Here is a 21,468-nt window from a genome sequence, read left to right as displayed (position 1 = left end):
AGCCAAAGGAACTCCTTGTTCAGGCAACTTCCTGTTGTCCTTGACTTCCTTTTAAGGGCAGGGCTTGTGATTAATGGAGCCATGTGACCTGCTGCATCCTATCCCACCACCAGAGGGGGTACAGGAGACTAGAGGTTGGTGGTGTTCACCTTTCCACTAGCAGGGGGAGTGCATCTGTGAAACACTCTAGTCCTCTGAGGTAGTGACTGGGAGTCACATGACCTGGACCAGGAAGTGAGCTGCAGAGCTGGTGCTGGCAGCAGAGGAGTGTAAGGTGGGTGACACTGAATGGCTCACAGATCCCCTGGACCTGCAGGGATCTGTGACATAATTGCTTTAAAATAACCAAACTCAGCTCTTTAAGGACACATGGATGTAATCTATCAGGTCCTGGTGTTTGTCTACCTTAATTTTGCCCAATCATATTAATTTTAAGCCATTGTGACTCATTTAAGGCAGTGACATTGCTGTTATGAATTTGGACTTGAGCTCTGCCATTTTCCTTTGTGTACTAAGAGCTAATAAAAAGTGTTTTATTACACTTTATTACACAGTGTTATATTACCAACCCAGAGACATCCTTTAAGGGGCCTACATGCTCAGATCTGGTCTTTTTGCTATTAATATATTTGAAAAAAATGGTGTTTGCCTTACTTTCCTTTGCAATCTGTGTTTCATTTTGAAGTTTTGCATGTTTTATCTCCTTTTTACATCATTTGTTATATTCTTCATAGTTTTCAAATGATGAAGGTAATCCTTAATTTTTATATTTTTTGAATGCCCCTTTATTGTTCCTTATGGCTTTTTCAACATCAGCTGTGAGCCACTTAAGCCTCTTAAACTTATTACACATTGGAGTATATTTTTCAGTGTGCTTTTGTAGAACAGACTTCAAACATTCCCATTTCTGTTCTGTGTTCTTTGTGGGCAATATTGTCTCCCAGTCCAAGTCACAGAGAGCCGTCCTTAATAATGGAAATTTGCTCTCTTAAAATTAAATGTTTTTAGCTTTCCTGTTTTTGCTTCCTGTTTATAACTTACATTATATAAAATCATATTATGGTCACTGCTACCCAGATTCTCTTTTATATGCACATTTGTTCTCTGCAGTGTTAGAAAGAACTAGGTCCAGCAGAGTATCATTTCTAGTTGGGGCTTCTATATACTGTACCATAAAATTATCTTTTATTAACTCCAGTCAATGTCAGGGTATTTGAAATCTCCCATGATTAAAACACTTCCACTACCATGATTCAAACACTTCCAGTCCCGTCCCTGTTGGCGTGTTTTCCTTGTTCGCTGTAGGTTGCCCGGTGCAGCCAGGGCTTGTGAGCGAAAGGGTTGAAAGCTGCCAGGAGAAGGGTAGTGCAAAAACGGGTGTTGCAGGATGGCAGTGTTAATGTGTGAGGAAGGAAGTAGAAGAGGGCTGAGGGAGAGCCCACTCAGTGCCTACGGCCACACCACCCTGAATGTGCCCGATCTCGTCTGATCTCGGAAGCTAAGTAGGCCTGGTTAGTACTTGGATGGGAGACCGCCTGGGAATACCAGGTGTCGTAGGCTTTTTACGCCTTCAAGGGTCTCTCTCCTCTATGGCTCTTTACATTCACTTTTACCTAAAACCTCCTCAAAGCCTTCCTGCGCACGGAGCTCCTTCAAAATAAACCCCTCAGCGTACATGTCTATGCGCCCGCCTCCCCCGGCCATGCTCCCTTTCTTTGTTCCGCATTTTCAGCGCTCTCCTTTCTTCAAACTCCCTTTTTGGACTTATTTTTCCCTTATTTCACCCCCATAGCAAGGGCACGCACAACTGCCCCCAGCTAGCCTCATCCTACCAACCCAAAGGGGTGAAAGCCGCCAGGAGAAGGGTAGTGCAAAAACGAGTGTTGCAGGATGGCAGTGTTAATGTGTGAAGAAGGAAGTGAGGAAGAGTTTAAAGAGTGAGCAAAGCAGCATTTGTTGGTGCCTGGGGTGAGGTGGGAGAGGGACTGGCGAGGGGTGGTTGTGGGTGCTTGTGTAAAGTTGTGAGCAGCAGGAGAAGTTGCAGCAGTGGCGTAAAAAGCCTACGACACCTGGTATTCCCAGGCGGTCTCCAATAATTAATTGTGTGTTATTCAACCCCACATTCAACTCCACCCATAATGCCTCAACGTCATCGCTTGTTCCATCCATCTTCTTTCACATTCACTTCTCACATACAGACAGACACCACCACCCTTTCGTTTGAGGAAAGAGAGTAAAACCAGGAATATTGACAGCCCAGTCATGTAAAGAACAAAGCCAGAATTCAGCAATGCAAACTAAGTCATAATGCTCTTCACTCAATAAGTCTTCCAACTCCCCTATTGTTTGCTAGACTTCTAGCATTGGTAAACAGGCTCTTTAAACCATTGCTAAATTTATCAGCATTGTTTGCCAAATCGTTTTGTTTTTCAGTACAACTCGTACTGCACAATCCAATGTTTGTTTTTAACATGGAAAGCTCTATGCATTTATCCATAACCCTACCCCCAACTATCCCCAATTCACCCTCCACTAGTGGCTGACCCCTGACTAACCTTTCTGCCACCTTATTTAACTGTTCCACCCCCCTCTGTTCCTAGTTTAAATTTCCCTCCACCTTTCCCCTAAATCGTTTTTAAACCCCCCCCTAAACCATTTTTTTAAACTGAATTTTAATACCAGTAAGTACCTGCTCAGGGAGCAGGGGACCCCTATCTAGGTGATCGACTGATTTCACTGTTGCAATGCGCTTCTCCAGCTCTCTAATGCGAGATACCAGAAGGGCGACTTGCTCACATCTGTCACAGCGGAATTCACTTAGGAATTCACCTTACACATGTATACTGGTGGTACTGAATCCAGTGATGGATAAACAACCATGTATACACCCCCTTTGGATCTTCAGGTCCTGCTACTCAGGGAGGGGGAGCCTCGGCACAATTTTAGGCCCTGGTGGAGGAGCACGTCTTGGTGGATTCATGGAAGGAATTTCATTCCAATACAAAGAATTTTTCATTTTATTCAAATTTCCATGATTTGTTTTCACGGATAGATCATATTCTGGTTACCCAATCTTTTTTGTCACAGGTGGTTCAAGCTTGGATCCACTTTGTGCCTTGGTCTGATCATTCACCAATCTCTATTATGTGTTCCTTCACCCTCCCTAGTCCTCCTAGGGCAGGGGTGTCCAAACATTTTGCAAAGAGGGCCAGATTTAGAGAGGTGAAAATGTGTGGGGGGCGACCACACACACACTCAGGGTTAGTGTGGTTACTGAGCACGTACCAATCATCAGTGCTGGTGGGCCGCATAATATTGATTTTATGACAGAGGCTGCAGGCTGGTGGAAATCTGAACACGGGGCAAAATTGGCCCCCGGGCCAGACTTTAGACATGCCTGTCCTATGCGGTTGTGGCGCTTGAACAAAGTGTCACGGCTCCACAAGGCCAAGTGGCTGACCCACTGTGTCACTAACTCTGTGGGTGGAGACGTGCACGAGGCGTAGGGTCAATGCAGTACCTTGGTTATCTCCAGAGCCTCTAGAGGTGAGGATGTTGTGCGGCAAGTTACTGCCAGGTTGCGGCCCCCGTGCCCGCCAAGGCAGGTGACTGCTAACAAGCTGCAACCAAAACATAGTGCAAAAACGAAATCCAATAGTGTAGTCAGATGAGCCAAAAGGTCAGGGCAGGCAGCGAACAAGGTTGCTCAGGAAACAGGCAAAAGGTCAGGGGAGGCAGTGAACAAGAGTAGCCAGGAAACAAGCCGGGGTCAGTACACAAAGAATCTGGAACAGCAGAGGGAGTGTGTCTGCGGACAACTCTGGTTCTCTGAGGCAAGGGAGCAGCTGACAGAGAATCACCTGACTTGGAACAGGAAGTAGTGTTGGATCCAGAGGCAAAGATAGTGCTGGCAGCAGGGGACTGCAAGGAGAGCGAGAAAGAAGGAGCCACAGATGACCTGAACCTGTGGGGATCTGTGACACAATGCATTGCTCTCTAAAAAGGCGAACTGAGATCACATCCAGACAGAGTTGGAGGAGTATATTTTGCTTAATAATCAGGAGGGCATCTCTCCGGTTACTTTGTGGGAGGCCCATAAGGCTACTCTTAGAGGCCACCTTATACAGGCAACCAAGCTAAAGCAGGAGCATATGGGCCAAATAGCACACCTATTTAAAAAATTCCAGATCCTGGAAAAGGCCTAGAAGTGTACACCCTCAAGATCTCTTAGAAAACAGTTTACTGAGACACGGCTAACCTTAGATCTCATGCTCAATGATCGGACTGAAAAGTCCTTGCGCTTGACAAGACAGAAGTTTTACTCGCAGGCTAACAAATCCGGTACTATGTTGGCAAGGAGACTGTGGGTGGGGCTCATTCCTTCAAACCATATACGGTGAAATCCTGTAGCAGATCCCTCACCTTTAATCCTTCCTAGCTAGTTGCTAGTTTTGCTTCCTTTCTCTCTTTTGTCTATTCTTCTCCTCCTTCGTTCCCTGTAAATAATGCCAATTAATTTTTTAAGGACCTTCCCCTACCCCCCTGTCCCACAATCATGTTTTGACTGTTTTAAGGCTGATGTCACAGTCCTAGAGACATTGGCTGCCTGGACCAGATAGCTTCTCCATATATAGCCATATACTATAGGAGGTTTGCTGATGTATTGGCACCTTACCTCGCTAAACTTTTTAATTCCTTAAAGGGGGGTGTGCATTGGATCCTTCCTCAGTACCAGCTTTTAACTCTATGCTCCCTAAAACTGAATGAGGTGGGATTTTTGGTTTCCCATATTTTTCACATATTTGGGGGTTAGAATCTCCAGAACATACCATACACTATATGCTGCCTTGATTGGTTCCTTGCAATCCCTGCTCTTGGTCCTCTCTTCCACTGTCCTGGCCAGGTCAGATAGCGGCAGTTAAAATGTCATGTCTTCCAAAGCTCTTATTTTATTTTAGGACCCCACCATTAGCAGTCCCGGCTTCTCCACACCTTACAACGCAATGTTAATGCGTTTAATTGGCATGAGAAGAGACCTAGTGTGACTCAAAGGACCATGTACACACATTGTGGCATTGTGGGGGGCTGTGTGTACCCAATTTGGCTAAATATTATGCTGCAGCACAAATTAGTCAACTCTCTGCATTGCATGCCTCCTCGTAGTCCCGCTTGTGGGTTAATCTGGAAGCTGTGAACTGTGAAGCCTTTCCTGTCTCCTCTCTTCTTTGGGTAACCCCGTCACTGCATCCTAGGTCTCTTAGCCCCTGATTATACATTCACCTAAAGTCTGGGACGCGCATAGGTGCAGGGCTTGGCTTATGTCTTCCTGGGCACCTCTGCAATCCCTTTGTTAATAATCCTTCATACCCACTTTGATGTATGAACCCTGTGGCTTTTCAATGGTGGAGTACGAAGGGCTAGTATTTGACTTATTACTTGTTTAGCATATCAGGGGTTAAGTTTTGGGACCAGTGCACATTATGAAATCCCTTCCTGGGACTATTACAGATACCTACAACTAATTGGCTGGTACTCTATGTTAAACATGTGAGTTGTCCACTGACTCACTTCATTTGAAAGAGTCTGCTATCTGGACCCTTTTGCTTTTAGGTACCCCGAGTCTGACTCGGGAATACCGATTTTGGGGGGGTTGATACTTACCTATCCTTTTTTCATTTTATGTCTATGCTACTCTGGTGAATTAGTAGGCTTTGGGCACAGACTTTTCCCTCCCTTCCTCCACTTATTTTCTGTTACCCCCTTTATTTATAGGGTGCATATATAAATTCCAATATGCATTTGCAAAAAATACTTTAAGTTATTTGTGCAAAGTTCCAAAATAAAGGACTTACCTTGAGACTTTTTTGAAGTGTTTAAAGGAAAAAAACAAATCTGTCTTCGAAGATCTATTAAAAGTCTGAAGACTGCAAGTTAAGAGATGAAAATAACTTAGTTTTGCTGTTGTATGGCAGCAGTAAACAAAAAGGTTACTTACATTATTTCGTTGGTATATAGCGGAAAAACAAACCGTTGGCAGCCAGCCTGAAAAGGACTGATGCTGCCAGCGATCCATCTTTAAATGAGTTAACTTGGGTTAACAGAAAGCCGAACATGCGCGGTACCACGGTTGTGGTTTTATGAAATGGGGACTGCCCTCACTTGAGTGACGATTTACGTGCATTTCATCACACGCGTGGTTGTAAGGCAGAAGGACAATAACTTATGCCCTTACTTGGACGATTTTAGCTTATACCTCTGCGCTTGCGTGAAACATCACACAGGCGTAAATTAGCTACACAGGAATTAAGGAAGATAGACTGATAATCTAACTCCCCCAAGAGAGTGAAGCGTTTATCATTCCCCTGTTCCGCCTTCACTTGCCTGCTATCTTAACTGGCAAGCCCTGGGCGACGGTTAAAAATCAATGCCCAAACAAGGGACAGGGGGCAAGTCAAATTGCCAGATATCATCCGCCATGGCTTATCCAAAGCGCCCATGGTGATGGGCACTCTCGTCCCTCGTAAGGCGGTAAGATCCCTCGTAAGAGACAGGGGAAAGAAAGTAAATGTGTGTATATATATATATATATATATATATATATATATATATATATATAGAACAAATAAAGATATTCTGCAATAAATGTACAATAGAAAAGAGATACATTGCAATAATTGTAAAGTTATTATTATTATTTATTATTATTATTAATATTATTATAATAAACAGGATTTCTATAGCACCAACATAATATGCAGCGCTGTACATTAAATATGGGTTGCAAATGACAGACGAATACAGACAGTGACAGTGAGGACCCTGCCCCTGCCCCCAAGTGCTTACAATCTAGGAGGTGGGGGAGTTAACACACAATAGGAGGGGAGACATGTAGTAGTGACATGTAGTGAAGGTTTCACAAGACAGAAGAAGATGGGTAGGCAATAGGAAATAGGAAAAACATTCCAGACAGTTAGGGCAGCTCTAGAAAAGCTGTGCGTGTGATGAGGTTATGAGTGATGTCAGTTGTAGGTCATCGGAGGAGCAAAGAGAGCAGCTAGAGGAGTATTTTTTTTTTACCAGGTCAGAAATGTAGGTGGGACAAGAACTGTGGAGGGATTTGAAGGCAAAGCACATGAGCTTGAATTTGATTCTAAGGTGAAATAGAAGCCAGTGAAAACTACAAAGAGATGGAGCTGAAGAAGAGCGGTGGAAAGGATGGAGCAGTCTGGCTGCAGGGTTCATAATAGATTGTGAAGGAGAAGAGTCGGGTTAGTTAAAGACCAAAGAGGAGGATGTTACAGTAGTCCAGACGAGAGATAAGAGTGTGTGCAAAGAGTTTGGTGCTCTCTGGGGACAGGTAGGGGCGGATTTTGGGATGTTGCGCAGGTGAAAGTGACAGGACTTGGAGATGTCCTGAATATGGGGGGTAAATGACAGGGCAGAATCAAAGGTGAATCCTCCTTAATCGCGCAGCTGAAATCTAATCGCCTTAATTGGCAGATTCGCGCTCCCTATTGCTTATTATTGTGAAGGCAGGAATCCGGCTGGCAGTGAGGCGAGTGTACGCGCACACTCTAGTCCGGGACGAATAACAGTGCTGTTAACAGTTAGGAATATGTCAGGGGAGATTTGGAATTTGGGGGGGAAGATGAGTTCTGTTTAATCCAGGTTGAGTTTCAGGAATTGGTCAGACATCCATGATGGGATGGCTGACAGGCAGCATGAGACCTTATCCAGGACTGAGGGAGACAGGTCAGGGGTTGACAGATGAATTTGAGTGTCATCAGCATGAAGAGGGTACTGTAAGCCAAAGGAGGCTATGAGACTACAGAGAGAGGAGGTGTACAGAGAAAAGAGAACTGGTCTAAGGACTGACCCTTGGGGAACACCAACAGAGAGGAGAGGAGGAATTACCATTGAATGAAACTTAAAAGGAGCGGTCAGACAGATAGGAAGCAAACCAAGAGAGAGCAGTATCACTGATAACAATGGAGTGCATGATTTGTCAAAAGCAGAGCAAAGATCAAGAAGAAGGAGGAGGGAAAAGTTTCCATGAGACCTAGCTCTGATGAGGTCAAAGGCCACTTTAGTAAGGGCTGTTTCGGTAGAATGGGCAGCACGAAAACCAGACTGGAAAGGGTCAAGGAGAGAGTTGGTGCTCAGGTAATCGGTGAGTCTTTTGTAGACACGCGCTCAAGAAGTTTGGAAACATATGGGAGAAGGGGAATAGGACGGTAGCTAGAAGGTACTGAGAGGTCTAGTGAGGGTTTCTTCAAGATAGGAAGAATTAGGGCATGTTTGAAAGCGGAGGGGTAGAAAGGGAGAGGTTGAATAGTTTGGTTAGGGCAGGGGCCAGGGTGGAGGAATGGGCACGGAGTAGATCAGAGGGAATTGGGTCAAGCAGACAAGTAGTAGATGGAGATGATGAGAGAAGAGAGGATATTTTATCCATAGTAACATGGCTGAGGGAGGCCAGTGATGATTTACAGGTGAAAGTGGTGGATATGGTTAAAGTGGCTTCACATTTTTATGCAATCTTTTTGTTCAATCCACTGAATTAAAGCTGAAAGTCTGCAGTTCAACTGAGTTGTTTCATTTTAAAATTAATTGTGGTAATGTACAGAACCAAAATAGGAAAAAAGTTCTCTGTCCAAATATTTATGGACCTAACTGTATATATATCATACAGTTGTATAATGGTTATATGGTATATCTAGTTGATGAGACATTTTTTTACGTGATACTATAGCAATTCACATGAATGATAAGGTTATGTACATATATTGAATGGAAGAACTGTATATACCAACATCAGTATTATATGGTAAATATTTTGGGGGGGGCTATTGAGTTTGCTTTCAATTAGTAGTTAGTATAATGTTAGTAGTATGCTAACATACTATATCCCAAGGGGGTTCAGAGAAAATGCGGTAACCCCGAGCCACACTCGGGGTGGAATTGCCAGGGAGTTTTAAAGTCCCACCTGGTTCCCTTGTTCCAGCGGCGTCCTCCAGCAGTGCCCACGGCGACCTCCAGCGATGCCTATGGCCTTTATGCCTTTATTGTTGCCCGGCATCTGCTTCCCCACTTTTACATTTAAAAATACTAAATTATTTAGACCGCCAGGGAGGTTAAAAACATAGAAAACTTTTTATTAGTGTCAATTATAATCAAATATTACACATATAGAATAGCATTACAAAGCCATGTGATAAGTAGTTCTACGCGTTTCACAGAACAAGGTCCACTTCATCAGGAACCAAAAGACATACAATATCAACAACCTATTATTAAACACAATACACTTTGTATGTGTACTCTTACTCACTAGCATTTATTATTTGTCAGAAAAAGGGTGCACATCCACTGGCAATCAGATACTCGAGAACTGTGACTGTACCATAATGGCAGGACCCTTTAATGGGCCCCTGGACCTCAGAGGCCCCTGTGTGTCTACATGGGATGAACAGTTTTAAATGCAATTTGGTGGTATACTGGAACAATGGCGATCAATGATGTGTTTCGAAAACTGATATTCCCATTGGGGAGCATTATTTATTATTTTTAATAGGAGCGCTGTATATACAGAAAGTTACATGGCTTACATAAAATATATTTGTATATTGTAGATTTTTCTATATGTGTAGATTATTTTTAGCTAATTATGTTTTAATACTGATTACTATGTTACTGGCAAAGCACCAATGATGTGGTAATCTAATATTTCATTAGAATTTTCACATTCAATAAAATGTATTAGATTAGTAACTTAGTGTGGTGTTAACCTGTAAGAACATTATATAATTTTTCCACTTAATTTATTAGCATATTTATATGGATCTCTGCCTCTTTTTCCTTTCTAAATTGTTCAACTGTTTATTTTTCCTATTGCTATCTTTGTCCTACTGGATGTTATATTTTTTTGTTTTCAATTTCTTATTGCTATCTTTGTCCTACTGGATGTTATATTTTTTTTGTTTTCAATTTTTCATGGCCACTAGGAGTGAAAAGCAGAGAAAATCCAAGACTTGCGTGTTTACTAGAAAATATACATTTTTTTTAGTGGGGACACTTGTTCAAATGACAGCTATCCAAAGGGAGATTTTTCCATTCATTTGGAGAGTTCAGCTTTCACTTTGAGCCTAATTTATTTAGCTCTCCAAAACTGGGGAAGACTGTCATGACTGTCATGGGTGAACCTGGGTGACCCAGGAAAACCCTGAATAGATCTGGTCCAGCATTGAAAACTTTTGCTAACTAAAAGCTTTAATTGATAAATAAAAAATTAATTCCAAGTTTGTTGTCATCTAGGTTCACCCAAGATAGATTATCTTCTTCAGTCTTGGAGAGTTTTATTAAATCAGGCCTTTCCCGTGTAAGTAAAGGAGAATATTTTCAAACTGCACACATGCACACTGAGGGCACCAGCATAAAACTGACCTATTTGTTTTTGGATAAAAGTCAAAAAACAAATGTCCTATCAAAAGCCCCCTTTCTTGACAGATTCCACTCAAGGTGGGCTTAATTATAGCAATGGAAGGGACAAGAAGCAATAACTTTACAATAGTCATGTTTAATGCATATTATCATACATAACATTCTGCAAGTACATTTTTTTTAAAAAATCACATGTAGAGATCTATCATTGGCAGTATTGTTCTCATCTAGTTAAAATGGAAACTTGTTATTCTATAAAAATAAAATATAGCAAAAATATTGCATATGGTTTAAAAGAAAAGAAACAAAAAAATGATAAAAAAAAAAAAAGAAGATAAGGAAAAAATTAAAAGAACATTTTTCAAAAAAAGGTAAGCTGGACATTCATAGTACTATGTACAATCTCAGCATGTTGTGGTTGCTAAGATTAAAAAAAAAAAAAAAAAAAACACTAGGGAGGTGTTTTAGAAAAATATATTACTATACAGTATACCGAATTATTGCATTTTCAGTATTTTTTATTTATTTTTGCATTCTTGTTTAAACTGATTTTTTTGTTTTTATTTCATTTTATTATTAAAGTTATTTTTTTTACATGATTGTGTGTTTCAAACTTTATTATATTCAGGATATCTACTAGACCCTTGTTTGGACATACAAGGTCCTACAGGTCTACAATCAAAAAATTTCATGAAAAACAGTGTACCACTTTTGGTACAGAAATCCAGACATCAGTGAAACGCCCAGGAGGTTATTATTATTAATAATAATAATTTTTATAGTGCCAACATATTACGCAGCATTGTACATTACATAGAGGTTACAAATGACAGATACAGACACAGGAAGAGGAAAGGACCCTGCCCTAAGGAGCTTACAATCTAGGAGGTGGGGGAAGTATCACACAATATAAGCGGGGATATGGAATGGTGGGAAGTAGTGAGGGTTTTAGGAGACAGAGGAAGATGGGTAGGCAAGTTTTAAAAAATGGGTTTTGAGTGCTCTTTTAAAGTAGCAGAAAGTAGGAGCAAGCCGAATTGGACGGGGAAGACCATTCCCAAGATTTTGGGCATTTCTAGAAAAGTCTTGGAGCAGTGCATGGGACGAGGTTATGAGTGAAGAAGTCATTAGTAGGTCACTGGAGGAGCAAAGAGCACAGCTAGGGGTGTACTTTTCTATCAGGTCAGAAAGGTAAGACGAGAGAGATCATAAGAGTGTCTACAAGAAGTTTAGTGGTCTCTGGGGACAGATACAGGTGGATTTTGGAGATGTTGCACAGATGAAAGTAACAGGATCTTGAAATGTTGTGAATATAGGGGGTAAATAAGAGGGCAGAATTGCAGGTGACGGCAAGACAGGGAGGGATTGAGACTTAGCTTCTCTGTCTATCATTTGCAATCCCAAGTTAATGTACAGCACTGCAAAATATGTTGACGCTGTATAAATAGTGTTTATTATTTTTTTTTTAAACTGAATTTTTATCAATCATTTCCATTTTAATTAAACATTTTCAAACATCCCAATATAAATACATAAATTCAAGAACAGATAGTACAAAAGGGAAAAAATAATTAAAGTAAGTAAAACTGTGCAAGATATGCAGGTAAGCTATTGCCTATAAAATATAAGTTTATGTCCATAAGCAGGAACTACTGGATTAAGGGTGATACATCTCAGTTAAACATGACCCTGTAAAGCAAAAGAACAAAGATCTATACAATCTTCTGCATATAGTATAGTAATGGTGCCTATGTTCACAATAGAAGTAAAAAACAGCTTCAAAATAAAAAACAGCTCAGTACAGTATCATCGCTGAAAATGGACATAAATACAATAATCACAAGACAAAAGTAGTAAAGAGGAATAAAATAAAGAAAAGTCAACTAAATACGACCTTGGAAGGGGGGGAAGGAGGGGAAGTGAGATGAGGGTGGACAATAAGGGACTGATGACCTAAAAAACCAAATCCATATATTACATCTTTAAACCTGTTTCTGAGAATATTATGCATCTCAGCTTTCCCATATCCATTCAAATTTGTCAATGTTTTAAAATGGAGCAGTGAGATATTCCATCAAACGAACATCTTGAATGCAAGTGTGTGGATCCTCAATAGAGGGAGGCAAGGTGAATTTCCAATGAAAGTGTGGGCCGCTACCAAGTGATGCAGGTAAATTTAGGGTGACCAGTGAAAAATAATCCTAAAATGAGTAAGCAAATCTATTAAAATCCATTGGTGAATCACCTATTGACTCTTTCCCAAAAGCTCCGAATGATGGAGCAAAAACAAAAAATGTGTTCCAAAGTACCCCTTTGGGTCCCAGAGCCAGCAAGTGGGATCTACATTGGAAACAGTATATGCAGTACTTTCTGAGTTTGGTACCACCGAAATATAATTTTATATAGGTTCTCGGTTCTCTTTGTAGAGCATACATATGGAATTCTTGTGTGCAGCTTCCCAAATGTCTGAGCACTTGTCCCCTTCCAAGGTTCGACCCGGTATAGCCTCTCAAGTACTCATATATGCAAATTTGCCAGAGGCCATCTGTGTTGTCATATGGAGGAGACGGTAGATGGAGGATATAAGACCCTTAAAGTATAGCTCATCCACACATATCCTCTAAAAGGGAGTGACCTCAGAGAACCCGGGGGTCTGATGAAAGGAGGACAGGTAATGTCTGATTTACAAATAGGCAAAAAAGGTGGATTGCAGGAGTTCAAATTTTTCCTGAAGTTCAGAGAAGGAGAGTAATCTCTTCTACACAGGGTGCAAATTATGCCTAAAATGAAATAGCCCCCTTTCTCTCCAGGTTTGCCATATTGTCCTATAGAGACTGTCAGTTGTTTGAGGAGTGTGTATATTAGATCACCGGACTGAGGCTGGGGAGGAAAGACTGTATTTAACCTTGTAGGTCCGCCACTCCTTGTAAACACCATCGGTGAGTGCAAATCCTTGTCCGCAAGTAACATTGAAGAGCTCCATAACTTCACATTAGGGTGGATAGGAGCAATCCAAAATTCCTCCAACTTTCTACATATACTAGATGGGGCTAACATGGTGCATGATGGCAGATATCGGAGGTGGGTCGCTACATACTATTTGTTAGGATCAGGGGCCCCCAGTCCCCCAAGCTCTGTGGGTGCGCAGACAACATGCCTAGACAGTCAAATATGTGCCCAGATAAAATTTAGGAAATGTGCCTGTATTTTCTTCATGGGCTGGGCAGGTACCCTTACAGTAGTTTTGAACAAATACAGTATCATGGGTAGACGCATCATTTTCACTGATGCTATCCACCCCAACAGCGACAGTGGATGCGTTTTCCACCTATCCAGAAGGGTGTGAAGCTCTTGGAACAGCGGAGAAAGGTTATGTGAGCACAATTGATTATATGTATCAGTGATCTGAGTACCTAGAAAACGAACGGAGTGCTCACGCCACATAAAAGGGTAAGTATCCCGCAAGGCAGAAAGTTGTGAAGCGTGTATATGCAGGGTTAATGCCTCCGTTTTCATGGAGTTCACTTTTTAACCAAAAACTTTGCCAAATTATTGAAGCTCAGTCCATAAATTCGTGTCAATGTAAGGAGTACATGATCCGCATAATGAATTCTTTAGGATGACCCCCTTACAGGAACACCCTGAATTGTGGCATTGGCTCTGATTCTAGCAGCTAATGGCTCAATAATATTATTAATATTAATAATAATATTATGAATAATAATATTAATGGGTCGTGGTGATGATGGTGAGCAGGGAGGTTCTGCTTTAATTATAGTGTAAGAGACAAGCTAAATATATCACGGGTAGATGTATTCTGTGAGAACTGTTCAGTGATGGTTAGAAAACGATCTGGTACTGATGATAAATTTACTAGCCTATGCCTGATCATGCTAAAGCACTGTGATTATCTGTAAACCAGGCTTTTTTGGGAAATTTAAAAAAATATACAAAGATATGTTATACTTAATCAGAAAGTCCTAAGAAAAACACACAAAATGAACTGCAGGTATAAGTATAGTCCAGCGAAGTTGCCATAAAATGGATTGGCAGTAAAATGTACTGACCTTTTGTGCCAACACACCAAACTGATCTTGAACAATTTTGTTTAGCTATCAACGTACCTAAAATATGTGAAACATATTTAAAATATTAGTCCCAAGCGAATAAGGTTTATTTTATATTTAGTAACTTCTTTACTGCACATAAAAACTGCATTTTCATAATATAAATCATAAGTTATTTTGAAAACGAGTGTATGTGGTACAGACTGGGTCAACTGAGGTTCATAGCATTAGTTATATCTACAGAACAATTGGCAAAGTGCCCAGCTTACAATGAGATTTTAGAAAACTTTTCACGAGTTTGTAATAAACTTAAAGCTGTTGCTGAGATCCTAATGGCCAGTTATTAAAAAAGAATTTGTAAATGGTCATCTAAATAGGATGTTGTATCTGTTGTACCTGTAAAAGACAAAGTTATCATGTACATTTTTTTTTTTTTTTTTTTAATATGTGGTGTCTGCTTTTCATAGGTGTAAAGTGAGAAGTAAAAGCATCCAACCATGTGCAGAGGAACTTCTATGCAGTTTCTTGTGAATGCATGAATATTTATTTTTAATACCTAATGACTCTAATCATGGAATTCTCTTATTTGCTCGATTTATGTGTCACATTAAACACAGAAGCACATCAATCTAATTGTCTGATGTTTAAATAGGGCAAACCTTCTTCATAATGCTGAGTAACAATGTTCTAATCATGCTCACCTGATGTGATACACCGGTTTAAGTGGGAATAAATGCAGGGGTGTAATTTTTGTACAATTAAATCTTACATGAATTTTTAAAAAGTCATTTCTTCAGTTATAAATGTTTAGTTATATTACTTGAATCACCCAGTATTGTTAAAATTGAGACTAAACATCCATATGTCAAAGAATGTTACAAACACACAGGCTTTCATATAGTGTCCTAATTTTTTTCACATGACCGTATGTACATGTTTTTTTTTTGGTGGGGGGACGAAAGTGGGTCAGAAGAACATGTGGAAGCATGCACCAAACGAAAATGTTAAAAAATGCTTTTTTCTATCACTACATACCTGTTTCTTCGCTAGCTTTCCTCATCATGGAACAGTAGTACTTCACATTTTAAAATTGTTTAAATTCAACATACTCCTAAAAAAGTCTATTTAACTACTGGGTGTTTTGAATCAAATAGGTAGAAGGACACAAATAAGTATTCTATTCTTTATTCAGTGGGTGGTGTGTCAGAGGACCTTCAGTATTCCATTTGAATGGGCCCTGATTTGATTGTTGCCTAGGGCCCGGGTTTCTCCTAAACCGACCCTAATTGTAGCATGTAGAAGAATGAATGATGAATCACTAGGACAAATGTTTTTTACCATAAATCACAACCTGCAAATGCCTTTGCCTTTACACTAAAATAGGTATGCTGATTCTGAAAGTGCAGTTAGTTTTCTTCTATTATGTCAGGTTTTTTTCTCTACTGCTTATTTTAATGCCATTACTGTAGCGTGGATTTGTATAGGCTATTCATTTACACACAAGACAGTGTGTTCAGAGGTTGTGCACTGCTCTACGTAATGAATAAGTCATGTCTGGCTCTGCTGTTTCTTGTCCTAAACAACCCTGATTCATTTTGTTATAACTGTGGCAGTTTCACCATTCCCAGTCAAAGAGTGACCATCAGCACATTTGTAGATCAAGCCTATTTGGCATATTTCAAAGGTAAACTTGGTGATCAAGATAAGTCTTAGGTCCCTCAAAAGTTGCGTAAACAGTGTGTCAAGGGTTTACAAATGTGGACAAAGGAAACATGTGATAAGATGCCATTTGGTATACCTATGGGTCGGGGGGGGTACAGGAAGTGTTAGCAGGATTGAAAGAAGTGGTACAGGCAATTAGGCAGGAGGCCATGGGGGGGGGAAGGAGTGTACAAAATGGGGGGCAGTTTTGATGGGGGGCAGATGGAGTTCAGCAAAGAGAGAGCGTAGAGGAAGGGGAGGTAATGGGATTTTTAAAGTACAGGAACAGGCAGGCCGGTCAAGTTTGACAGACGGAGTGGGAGATGCGGCCAGAGGAGAGGTATTCGTTTGCTTTGAGGGACCACTGGGAGCGCACCTGAAAGAAGAGGTTCGCGAGCGGATTTTAAAAGGTGATTACGTCAACATGTTTTCTCTTTTGCCCTTGGAGCGCTTTAATGTTGATAGGCCGGCGGGGAGGGGCGTAAGGATGACAGCGAGCAACACTGCTATCGCTTGATTCCTCACACCTTTCTTAACTGGTTGCAGGCCTTTAGTAGCTTTGCAAGTGTACTTGGGGAATGCCAGCTAGAGCTGTGTGTGGGTTTATTTTGTTATCTAGATACTAATAGGGAAGCGTATCAACTCTACGGGGGCACTGCCTGGCTGCGCTATGACGAACAATTTCATCAGCGGGAGGCAGACCACCGCCCTCAGTGCCACAGGACAAGCTGGTGGCACTGAGGGCGAAGGTGGTCCGGGCCTGTGACAGAAAAAAGATGTGTTTAAGAGAGGTGCAGTCTTTGATGGGTAAGTTTAACTTTGCATGTAGAGTAGCGAAGATGAGTAGGATATTTTGTAGACAGTTGGCAGCTACGACGACCGCAGTCAAATTGCCATCACACTTTGTGCTCTTGTCTAGTAAAGTAAAGGCAGTTTTAAAAGTGTGGAAAACATTTTTAGATTCGTTCAATGGGAAGGGTATGTGGTTGGAAGGGCCCATCACGGCGCTGGATTTGGAGTTGTACACGGATGCGGAGGGATCTACAGGTTTTGGCACCTATTTTCAGGGTAAGTGGTGTGCGAGGGTGTGGCCTCAAGAGTGGGTGGGAGCAGAGTTGGTTAAGAACTTGGTAGTGCTGGAACTGTTCCCCATAGTGGTAGCAGTTGAGCTGTGGGGGAAGGATTTGGCAAACAAAAAAGTTAGATTTCATTGTGATAACCTAGGTGTAGTACAGGCCATCAATTGTCGGTGTCATCAGGGCCAGCGGTGCCGCTGTTGCAGTATAACATCTATATGTTTGAGCGACATATCCCGGGGGTTAGAAATGTTGTGGCTGATGCATTGTCTCGTTTCCAGTGGGATAGGTTTTGCGGACTGGCACTGGAGGCGGAGCAGCGACAGGAGCCTTGTCCGGAGGAGTTGTGGGGACTTGCATTGGACTAATTGGTAAGATGATACAGTGGTCGGTGAGTAAGCGCACCTGGACTACTTATGCAGAAGTCTGGAGCGAGTGGGATCAGTTATGCAGGCAGTTTGGGGGTAGGAGGTCAGGAGAGTTGGTGCACCTGCTTTTGTTTTGGTTGGCACAGGATTTTGCTAGAGGCGTGTCAGTGGGGGGGAGGGGGGTTAACAAGAAATTGGCGGGTATGGCATTTTTGTTTAAGTTAAAAAGGGAGAGGGATCTTACAAAAACATTTTTAGTGAAACAGGCTGTTAAAGGTTATAGGAAAGGAAAAAGGACCCTGGACACTAGGGGGCCAGTTTCCTTCCCATTGTTGGGGGCGTTGTTGAACAGCGTAGCGGGGGTCCATATGAAAAATTGCTCTTTAAAGCAGCGTTGGTTTTGGATTTTTTCTTGGCAATGAGGTTTGGGGACTTGGTTAGCCCAGCCCGGGACTAGGGCAGTATTGTGGCAGGATGTCACTTGGACGGCAGAGGAGGTGAGTGTGTGGATCCGGAAGTCCAAGACACCAGTTTGGGAAGGGTTTTCGGGTACAATTGTTAAGGATGGTGGGGTCCCCTGTCTGCCCAGTTATGGTAGTGGGGGAGTTCATCAGACTGAGGCCTACGATAGAGGGGCCTTTGTTAATGCACGAAAACTGGACCTTTTTGTCTCGTTTTCAGTTCACAGCGGTGTTTAGGCGATGTTTGGCGAGTATGGGAAATGATCCGAGGGGTTACTCGTCCCACTCCTTTCAGATTGGGGCTGCCACTGAGACAGCCAGATGGGGCTTAGGGGAAAAAGTTATTCAGAGGATTGGGCGGTGGGAATCTAGACGGTTCCAGTTGTATATTCGGCCTCATCTGTTGTAAAGTGAAGAGGGGGGTTTACAGTGGGAACATGTGTTGTTGTACGGGCGGAGGGAGTTGTGTTTTGGTTGGTAAATGTTTGCCTTATTACAGGAGGGGGTCACTGCTTAGTTTGGATAATGGGTCACTCCTATGTGTGGTGGGGCGCCAGAAGAGCAGAGGTCTGAACAGAAGGCTGACAGCTAGGTTTACCCAGGGAGGAGGCTACTGTGCGCTGGCTGGGAGTTTGTGGCATGTTGTGGAGCATGGTGGTGCCAGAACTCAGAAGATTTGTGGAATTGGACCGTCACCCGGATGTGGTAGTAATACATGCGGGAGGCAATGATTTAGGTCAGCCTTTTTATGCGGGAGCTGAATAGGGATGTGAAAATTGATTATTTAAAGATCAGGTTGGAATTCCCAGGAGTGATAATAGTTTGGTCAGACATAGTGGCAAGAGTTAGTTGGAGGGGAGCAAGGTTGGTAGAGAAGCTCAATAAGGCAAGGATCAAAGTGAACAAGGAGGTGGGCAGGTTTGTAGCCGGGAATGGGGGGGTGGGGGATCATTGTTCGGCAAAGGGAATTGGAGGAGGAAACGTGGAGGTTTCTGCGCATGGACGGGGTACACCTTAATGCCATAGGCACAGACTTGTGGTTTTTAGGTTTGCAGGATGGCGTGCAGAGAGCTTTTCAGGTGTGGAGGGGCACTCAGGCATGAGGTATCCCGCCTGAGCTCTGTGGCAGTTGTGGTTTAGGAGGGTAAGAGTCCTGTTGGTCATTTTGGTAGGGCAACCCAGTGGTAGGGTGCCCATTAATGGTGTTATGTTGGGGCCCCTGAGGCGGTGCTGGGCGGCTAGGGCTCAGTGTGGTAGAAATGGTTAATTACACTGGGTGGAGCGGACTTTACTCTTCCTAGACCTACAGCCCGGTGGTGAAAAGTGGAGTTGGTTTGTTAGATATAGTGCAATAGGGCACAGTGGTTTATATAATGGGTTTTGGTTTACAGTCTTAGTTATAATTGGTTAAAGGAAGTTTTATATGTTTAGCAATTTGGAAATATTATTGGTGTAATATTATGCTAATGTTATGTTAAGGTAATGTTATGTTAATGTGATGATATTTTGAATGTTAACTTATGGTAATGTATGTTATTTAATATGGTTATTTATTTAAAGTAGTTTATAATTGTTAAATAAATGAACGGCTGCTTGCCAGCCATTTAATCCCAAACAGGTGTTTGTGTTTTTTGGAGAGGGGGGAGGGATGGCTGGTAAGTAAGAGGGTGTAGAGAACTGGGAGGTTAAGGATAGTAAATGTTGGGTGCGGGAAAAGTTAAAAATCAAAAAATTTTGTTAAGTGTGGGAAATGTTTTAAATGGGAAATGTTTAAGGAAAAATTGGGGAGGGGAAGGAAAGCTTTGTTAAGGTGTTTGGGGTGAGGGGGGGGGCTCAGTTCATACCTCTGCTAAATGTGCAGATTGCACAGAGGGTCCACTTCTCCACACTTGTGACAGATCTGTGACAGCAGACAGGATGTACATATGATGGCTGACTATTGTTAAAGCATCTGGTGGGATTGTCCTAACACTGAACACTCCAGGAAAAGCTATAAGCGTAAATTTTTACCTTAACCGCTTACCCGATTAATTTACAAATGTTTTACTGTAAAAAAATGTCAGTAACAATAAAAAAATATTAAATAGTACATTTAAGTTATTATTTCATTATCTTTTCATTGTATGTAAAATTTGTATGTTATTTGTATGTAAAAATGGAGGGTACCCTTTATTGTAAAAACTGGATGTGATCGCAAGAAATTGGGGTCATTCTGGATTCACCACCCAAAAATTAGTAAAAAACAAGTGTAAGATTTAACCCAACAAAAAGGCATTTCCCAGCATTATAATTATTATTTATTAATAATAATAATAATAATAAACAGAATTTATATAGCCCCAACAGATTTTGCAGCGCTGTACATTAAATAATGATGAGGGCCATTGCGTATTCCTGTACTTGTACAGCTGGTACACCTGTTGTACAATATATATTGTGTTTTCTAAAGGTATTACTGTATAATCCCTGCATGTCTCAAAGTCCTTATTACTCTATTGTACTAAACAAAATATGTATTTGACATGCAAGTCATATTACATTATGTTTGCTTTACAAACAGCTGCGTTTAAAACCCCATTTCAGATGGTTAGACTTAACAAGATGCTGTTGGCTATTCTGGGTACTTGATTATTAATGGCAGAGTTCTTGTTATGATAAATATAAAAGTAGTGTGTAGCTCAATTGTGCCTCCTTTTGGTTCAATCATTGTTTGGCCAAACAGAGACATTTGGAACTCCTCTGCCCCATCCCAATTATACACAATAGGCAACCATACATACAGTGGCAGATGGTACATACAAGTACAGCAAAAAAAGAAAGTTAATTGCTTAAAAATGAGATGGCTCAAAAGCCTTCCTAGGCTGAATACACCATCTGAATGGTAAGTAAAGGTCACCTATCCCACACCATAATATGGCCTCATATGATTTCTTGGTTGTGCTGATTTTCCAGTTTACAGGGTAGATATCTGCCTATGAAGTTTTGTGTCCAATTTTTGCAAATCTTTATTGCTTTACTTTTCTCTACTCTACCCTCTGTGCAAGTGTATGGGCATACCTTATATGTCCTATCGATAGCCTACTACCAACACACATTGTTAACTTATAATGTTTCTGGCTTACATGTTCCTTTTTCATTTGTTTAGACTTCCCTCTTCCTTGCAATTCATACCATAGAATTTATTTTATATTATATTATCATTGTTCCATATTTTTTGTGAAATGGTGGTTTGTACCAAATAATTTGTACAGTGTCATTCAAACTGATGTCACCTCATATTGTATTTATTATGTAAAACATATTTATACTGGCATACATTCAACAACTGCATGGAATTTGGAAAAACAGTTCTATTTTT

General features: G+C 41.3%; 1 pseudogene; it reads left to right on the top strand.

Moving 5' to 3' along the window:
* Nucleotides 1-1,447: 1,447 nt before the first annotated feature.
* LOC140340187 (5S ribosomal RNA) lies at nt 1,448-1,560 on the top strand (annotated as a pseudogene).
* Nucleotides 1,561-21,468: the final 19,908 nt, after the last annotated feature.

This window comes from Pyxicephalus adspersus, chromosome 10 (genome assembly GCF_032062135.1).
Source record: "Pyxicephalus adspersus chromosome 10, UCB_Pads_2.0, whole genome shotgun sequence".
Classification (NCBI taxonomy): Eukaryota; Metazoa; Chordata; class Amphibia; order Anura; family Pyxicephalidae; genus Pyxicephalus; species Pyxicephalus adspersus.
Note: the sequence above shows the minus strand (reverse complement) of the source record. Positions and strands in the feature narration are given on the sequence as shown.